This window comes from Tenrec ecaudatus, chromosome 6 (assembly GCF_050624435.1).
Source record: "Tenrec ecaudatus isolate mTenEca1 chromosome 6, mTenEca1.hap1, whole genome shotgun sequence".
Classification (NCBI taxonomy): domain Eukaryota; kingdom Metazoa; phylum Chordata; class Mammalia; order Afrosoricida; family Tenrecidae; genus Tenrec; species Tenrec ecaudatus.
The window spans coordinates 20,917,346-20,925,737 of record NC_134535.1 but is presented as its reverse complement, the minus strand read 5'-3'; the positions used below and the strand labels follow the sequence as shown (position 1 = coordinate 20,925,737).

At 43.7% G+C, this 8,392-nt stretch overlaps 1 pseudogene; it reads left to right on the top strand.

Annotated features, from left to right (window-relative positions):
• Positions 1 to 5,439: 5,439 nt before the first annotated feature.
• On the top strand, positions 5,440 to 6,912 carry LOC142450740 (6-phosphogluconate dehydrogenase, decarboxylating pseudogene; annotated as a pseudogene).
• Positions 6,913 to 8,392: the final 1,480 nt, after the last annotated feature.

Sequence of the window (8,392 nt, the reverse complement as noted above, 5' to 3'; positions counted from 1 at the left end):
GGTAGGCCTGCTCCCTGTTGTTAAGGACAATGGGCTCCCAAAGGCTTGTGATCATTAGCTTGGTTCCTATAGATGGGGTTTACACCCTACTGATAATGGTTTCTATGGAGATCCAGAGAACAGATATAACTGGCTCAGTGACATCCAAAGTTAGGCCATCCTGAATGTAGGATCCGGCCCTTCTTGTCACATGTACACCCCCAATCCCTCCTCTTCCTATTGTGTGTATGTCCCTAGATTGTCCCCCTCTCATTGCTGTATAACCTATAGTGCAACCCCTTCCTGTGATGTATATCTTTACCTGTAATTAGTGGGCTTGCACTCCCCTCAAAGGTATATAGGCCTGGGTTAGCAATAAAGAGCTCTCTTTTGGGCTCCCCTCTTAGTCTCCCATCAGCCCCCTCTGCTCCCCTGTTCCTTTTCCCCTTGTCCTTCTCACCACCCCCCTTTTTCTCCACGTGGACCACCAAGTGGGGCTGAGGTGAGCATACTACCATGAAATGTGTCTGACTCCATTATTTCAATCTCTCTGCTATCTCTCATGCTCTCTATGACTTTAATCTAATATTTATATACCTTAACCATACAATTGTGCCTATCAAACCCATGATTAGTGGTGGGGGCCTGGCCCTTTCCCCCACAACCTGGTGAGCTGTAGGAAGACAGCAAGACCATACTTCATGAAGAAAGCAAAAGGTCATTAGAAAGACAGGAAAGAAAAAAAAAAGAAAAAGACAGGAAAGAAAGAAAAGATCAAAGTGGATGTCAGAAGAGACTCTGAAACGTGCTCTTAATTGTAGAGAAGCTCAAGCAAATGGAAGAAAAGAGGAAGTCAAAGAGCTGAATAGAACATGTCAAGGGGCAGCTCGAGAAGACAAAGCTAAATATTTTAATGAAATGTGCAAAGGTCTAGAATCGGAAAACCAAAAGGGAAGAACACACTCAGCGTACGTTAAACTGAAAGAAGTCAAGAAAAAAGCCAAGCCTCAAATTGCATTTTTAAAAGATTCTGTGGGCAAAATATTGAATGATAGAGGAGGCATAAAGAGAAGAGGGGAGAATGCGGAGTAGCTGAACCAAAAAGAACTAGTCAAGAAGTCCACCGTTTCAGGAGGCGGCATATGAACAAGAACCAATGATGCTGAAGGAAGTTCAAGCTGCACTGAGAGCATTAGCCAAAATCAAGGCTCCAGGAATTGATGGAATGCCCACTGGAAATTTACAGAAAGCTGAAGATGCACTGGAAGCACTTACTCATCTGTGTCAGGAAATTGGGTGACCTGGCCAACTGACTGGAAGTAGTCCATGTTTATGTCCATTTCAAAGAAAGGTGACTGACTAGAATGCTCAAACTAGAGAGCAATGTCACTGAGATTGCATGCAAGTAAAATTTTTCTGAAGATCATACAATGGTAGTTGCAACAGTACATTGACAGGAAGCTTCCAGAGGTTCAGAAGAGGATGTGGAACAAGACATATCACTGCTGATGTTAGGTGCTCAAACCAGAGAACACTAGCTTTTGCTTGTATTGTATTTACTATGCAAAGACAGTCGACTGTGTGGACCGTAATAAACTATGGATAACCTTGAGAAGAATGGGAATTCCAGAACACTTCATTGTGCGTATGCAGAATGTGTACATGGACCAAGAGGCAGTTGTGACAACAGAACAAGGGGATACTGACTGGACTAAAATCAGGAAAGGTGTGCATCAGGGTTGTATTTTCTCACCACAATTGTTAGTCTGTATGCTGAGCAAATCATCAGAGTAGCTGGAGTATATGAAGAAGAATTGGCATCAGGATTGGAGGAAGGCTTATTAACAACTACGATATGCAGATGACACAACCTTACTTGCTGAAAGGGAGGAGGACGTGAAGCACTTGCAGATGAAGACCAAAGACTGCGCTCCTTAATATGGATTGCGTCTCAATGTTAAGAAGGCCAAAATCCTCATACCTGAACCAATAGGTAACATCATGATAAACTGAGAGAAGGTTGACGCTGCCAACAATTTCATCTTGCTTGGATCCATAATCAATGCTCATGGAAGCAACAACCAGGAGATCAAAGGACACGTTGCATTAGGTAAATCTTGTGCACAAAACCTCTTTCAAGTGGTGAAAAGAAAGGATGGTACTTTGAGAACTATGGTGTGTCATGGTATTTTCAATCGTCTCAGATGTATGTTAAAATTGGACATTGAACAAGGAAGACCAAAGAAGAATGGATGCATTTAAATGATGGTGCTGGTGAAAAATACTGACAATACCATGAACTGCCAAGAGAACAAACCAATCTGTCTTGGAAGAAGCACGGTCAGAGTGCTCCCTAGACACAAGGATGTTGAGATTTTGTCTTAGGTACTTTGGACATGTTGTCAGGAGAGACCAGTCCTTGGCGAAGGACATCACGCTTGATAAAGCGGACGGGCAGTGAAGAGGAGGAAGGCCCTTAAGGAGATGGATGGACATGGGGCTGCAACAGTGGGCTCAGGCCGAGGAACAACTGTGCAGTGCTTGGTTCTGTGGTGCATAGGCTTGTTGTGGGTAGTAACCCGCTTAATGGCATCCAGCAACAGCAACATATGTGTTAGTGTTTTCTTGATTTACTTTTCAGAGTTATCTTTGTTGGTGTAAAGAAAACCCTTGATAGTTTAGTTATTTATAGCTATCTTTTTTACTTTTAATTTTTTGAGCTAAAGTTCATATTAAAATGAACCATGTTGAACCATGCCATTCATTGGCATCTAGTACCCTCACAATGCTATGTCACCACTATATTTATTTAGCTCCCAAATATTTTTATGACCCCAAAAAGAAACCCCTTACCCATTTAATAGTCACCCCTCATATCCTTCCTCTGATCCTTGGCAACCACTAGTCTGCCTTCTATTTGTGAACTATTCTGGATATTTCACATAAATGGAGTCATATAATATATCATCTCTCTTCCTGGTTTCTTTCACATAGTATGTTTTTTGGTATTCCTCAACACTACAGTACGCATTACCAATATCCATTCTTTTTATGGCTGAATAATAATATTTCGTTGTATGGATATAGCACAGTTTGTTTACCCATTCATCAGTCAATGGGCATTTCAACTGTTGCCATCTTTTGACTACTGTGAATAGCGTTGCTAGGAACACTCGTCATTTGTGTACTTGTGACTGAATCACAATGTGTATAACCATCCATCAGTTGAAGGACATTTGGTTTGCTTTCATTGTTTCATGATTGTGAATAGTGCTGCTACTAACATTTGTGTAGATGTATTTGTTTGAAACCTATTTTTGTATTATTTGGGATATATACTTGGAATAGGAACTGCTAGGTCATGTGATAATTCTATATTTAATATTTTCAGATATTTTAATGTTGTCTGATCCTGTGGTCTTCAGAAGTAGGTTGTCATTTTATAAACCCGTTATGGTATTTCTCTTACCTTTTTACTCTAATGTCCTGGAGACTTTTGTTTTAGATTCCTAAAAACCCATCGACTTCCTGGTCAATGTCTTTATCTACAAGCATAGGTTTCTGATGTAAGATGTTGTATGGTGGTCTTCATCATCTTTACCATGAGGCTCTGGGTGGTACAGTGATTAGACATAGATTCTGAGTTTGAATCCTACCACTGGCCTTCTTCATTAGCTGGTGACTGAGAAAGTTACTTAACCACTTTGTTCCTTGCTTTTTAAAAATCATTTTACTGGGGGCTCATACAACTCTTATCACAATCCATACATACATCAATTGTTTAAAGCTCATTTGTACATTCATTGCCCTCATCATTCTCAAAACATTTGCTCTCCACTTAACCCCTTGGCATCAGTTCCTCATTTTTTTTCTCCTGCTTTGTGTCTTACTTGCAGTGAGCACTAATTAAGACAATGCATGTCCAGTGAACCTGGTACACCACAAGTATACAACAGATGTTAATGAAAAGGTTTGAGGGGACCAGTCCTGCTGTGTGACGTCGAAGACAGAGTCGAACGATGCCTGGCCCGGCTTCAGAGAAGCTGGACGGTGGGAGTTGGCTGCCCAAACTCGCTCTTGATATGTATTTGGACTTGTTTGATTGGCTTTGCCATAATTATTTGGAGTGCTTTGGGGCAAGATTCTAAAAAAAGTTTATCATCTTCTTCCCACGGTTTTTCCCTTTCCTTATCTTGGTTACCGCATAGGGGGCAGAATACGGCATCCCCCTCCAGGAAATAACCCAAAGAGAAACAGAGTTCCTGACCCTGATTTACCTTATACAGGGACTTATAAAGAAAATGGCATAAGAATAGTTAACAAAGAAAGGTGTACAAGTTCCTTTTAGTAGTTTAAGTTTTATGGAATGGTTAGCAAGAGGAGGGCCTCCGTGATGTTTGAAGTCCACTGAAGCAAAGCTACCTATTGTGAGGCAACTCATTCCTTGGTACAGAAAGACTTTTGGGAGTTTAATTTATGGGAACTTAGTGGAAAAGAAAGAACAAGAAATGAAAGCCCTAGAGGAACAGCCCAAGAAGGAACAAAAAGAACAGCCAAAGCTTGTCAAGTAATTTTTGATAATGAAATGTATTAATGCTTTATTGATTTCATAGTTAGAACAATGCACCCTAGTTGGGTGAGGTGTGCTCAGTTATTGTTAGAAGGTTTATGTCTATCACCCTTGTATGAGAAAGTTTTAGTTTCAAGATGTACTAATTTTTAACCAAGAATCATGATGTGATTGATGTAACTTGTTACAGTCTTGTGGCCTAAGGATTTCCTAATGTATGATCTCAGGTCATAAGGTTTAAGCCAAGAAAAAGAATATATAAGTTGAAGTTTTGCATGAATAAAATTGGAACAGTCACCACAACCTTTGAGTTGTGTGATTTCTGTCTCCCACTCGTCGAAGCCTTACCCACCTAGCGGGGGACCCGAACCCGCTGCTGCTGGACCACAGCAAAGGTTTCCATTCCAGAGCCGCTCTTCCAGCAGCAAGGCAAGGTTCTATGCCAGCGGTTCTCATCCTGTGGGGCTCGGCTCCTTTGGGGGTCGAATGACCCTTTCACAGGGGTCACCCAATTAATCACAGTAGCAAAATGACAGTGATGAAATAGCAATGAAAATAATGTTATGGTTGGGGGGGGGGTCACCAGCACCTGAGGAACTGTATGAAAGGGTCGCGCCACGAGGAAGGCTGAGAACCTATGCCTTCTTGTTAAATGCAGACTTGTGAAAGCCTTTTCAACCTGAATGTGTAAAAACCCATGTGTGCGTCAGATCATGACACCTGAACTCATGTAACTCAATAAAGAAAGCATTTAGATATTTTTTTTCCACCAGAGCTATAAGCAACTTTCAACAACAAAACGTAAATGACACAAAAGGGAGTCTCCATCGCCCGAGAGCTCCGAACCCTCATCCATCAGACTCCTCGGCTCTCTTCTGACTACCGCTGCCATGGCCGAAGCTGATATGGCACTGATTGGACTGGCCATCCAGGGCCAGAACCTCATTCTGAAAGTGAACGACCACGGCTCTGTGCTTTGAACGGGATGGTCTCCAAAGTTGAGGAGTTCTGGCCGACGAGGCAAAGGGCAGCCAAGTGGTTGGCGCTCACTCCTTGAAGGAAATGGTCTCCAAGCTGAAGAAGCCTGGGGGATCATGCTTCTGGTGAAGGCTGGTCAAGCCGTTGATGATTTCATTGAAAGACTGGTGCCGTTGTTGGGTGCTGGTGACATCATCATCGATGGGGGGAATTCTGAGTACAAGGATACCACAAGGCGATGTCGGGACCTCAAGTTCAATGGGATCTTGTTTGTGGGGAGTGGAGTGAGTGGTGGCGAAGACGGGGCCCAATACAGCCCATCGCTCATGCCAGGAGGAAACAAGCCCGGCCACACATTCAGACAATTTTCCAAGGCATTGCCATGAAAGTGGGCACCGGATAACCCTACTGTGACTAGGTGGGCGAGGAGGGAGCAGGTCACGTTGTGAAGATGGTGCACAATAGCCTTGAGTACGGCGACATGTAGCTCATCTGCTAGGCTTACTACCTGATGAAAGATGTTCTCGGCATGGAGCATGACGAGATGGCCAAGGCATTTGAGGAGCAGAATAAGACGGAGCTAGCCTCCTTCCTGATTGAAATCACAGCCAATATCCTCAAGTTCAAAGATACCAATGGCAAACATCTGTTGCCGAAGATCAGGGACAGTGCAGGGCAGAAGGCACCGGGAAGTGGACGGCCATCTCAGCCCTGGAGTACAGGGTGCCTGTCACCCTCCTTGGAGAAGCTGTCTTTGCTCAGTGAAGAGAGGATACAGGCTAGCAAAAAGCTAAAGGGGCCCTCCAAGGTCCCGTTTGACGGAGACAAGAAGTCATTCCGGGAGGACATTCGGAAGGCCCTCTATGCGTCCAAGGTCATCTCCCACGCTCAAGGCTTCGTGCTGCTCCGGCAGGCAGCCACCGAATTTGGCTGGACCCTCAACTATGGTGGCATTGCCCTGATGTGGAGGAGGGGGCTGCATCATCAGAAGTGTCTTCCTGGGGAAGATAAAGGATGCTTTTGACCGAAACCCAGACCTTCAGAATCTCCTGTTGATGACTTCTTCAAGTCAGCTATCGAAAACTGCCAGGACTCCTGGCGGCGGCCAATCAGCAGAGGGGTCCAGATAGGCATCCCCATGCCCAGCTTCACCACCGCGTTCTCCTTCTACTACGGCTACCCACACGAGATGCTGCCCGCCAACCTCATTCAGGCTCAGCGGGATTACTTTGGGGCTCATACCTATGAACTCTTAGCCAAACCAGGACAATTCATCCACATAGCTGGACAGGCCATGGTGGCAACGTGTCATCCTCTTCCTACAATGCCTAGGCAGATGTTTCCCAGCCACCACCATGCCATCAACCGGGACATTCCATTAGCCACACACCGCTGCTGACAGGGCCCTCTGGCCTCCTCTCTGCGCAGATCTTTTCCAACAAGTGGTGCAAGAGACCCCTGAGCATCAGCTAGAGTTTATCTTAAAGTAGTTCTTCGAGAACTGCCGTGCCCTCTGCCCTCACCTCCTGGGACAGGCCAGACAGCCTGGGCGTGACAGCTGCAAGGTAGCTCCTAGCGGCAGCCGGCACTCCTTTGGCCCTGGTACTGGCCACAGCCTTCCCCGCACAGACGAGAAAGGTTTTTGGGAGACTTTATCTTACTTTGTATTATGTGGCTGATTTTTTTCTCCCTCTACTTAATAAAAGTGACTTTGTCTTGTCAAAAATAAAAAAGGCACAAAAGGAACTTGGCAGACGGCTTCAGGGTTGTCTCTGTCCTTAGTCTGTTGTTGATTGAAACCGTCAACAGTGGGAGTACAGTGGGAGTGTGGCCTTACTTCCCTTGGCAGTGGAGACAAGGAAATAGTAGACCTTGGAGGTTTCCCAGGGAGCCACTTCTTACAGTCAGCCTAAAAGGCCGCCATGTCCCCTTCTCAACCTGTGACCGCCATGACTCAACTCATGAAGCCTGTCTCTGGACAATACCTCTTTTATGGAAAGATGAATGCTGCCAAGAGACACAATTATTCATCATTTTTCAAATCCTCTTAAAGAAACAAAATACAAACTGTTGATTTACTTGTATGCTTTAAAAAAAATCAAAATGGAAAAGTAAATTTCCTTTAAAAGATGATCTTTCATGCAGTAGATGCTGCAATGTCACAAGTTCTTTATTTCTTTCTCTCAGATAGTCTTATTAAAAAGAAACCAACCTTGGTGCAGTACAAAGAAAATTTGTATTTAAAAAGGGAGTGTTTCCTGAATGTCAGGGAAAAAAATTAACTTGGTTTTTAAAGCCAGTTTAGCAACTAACAATGTTCATTATCAAAGACCCACTTTCCAAAATGGCTAAGGAAAGAAGGAAAAATATTTGATAAAAATGGCTAGTTACCGAGCTTTCAATAAAAACCTCATTTTCTAGCAACCATTCTTGAGAAAAAATCGGCATTATCTTCAGCATACTTTTAAGCAAAGGGCCAAGATTTGCTTCCTAGTTTGATAGGTGTGCAGTTTGGGCCCAAACCAGACAATGGAATGGCTCCCTTATGACAGATGCTTCTTACCCTTCGCTTCTATGGCTTGACTGTGGTAAGACCATCTCGATGAATTTTGTAGATCCTTGCCTACTTTTCTGGTGCTACCATATCAAAAAAGTGAGTTAACTTCAGGGAACAAATACTCATTTTCTTAGTTTTGGAGACTAGAAGTCCCAATTAGGACAATAAATATTTGAAGCATAGATATTTATTCTCTCACAGTTTGGGAGGCTGTAAGTTCAAGTCAGGACCAAGGATCCTTCCCGTGTCTACAAGCCTGGGAGTTTCTTTGGTCCTTCTTGGTATTTCTTTGCTGTGAAACTATTAAA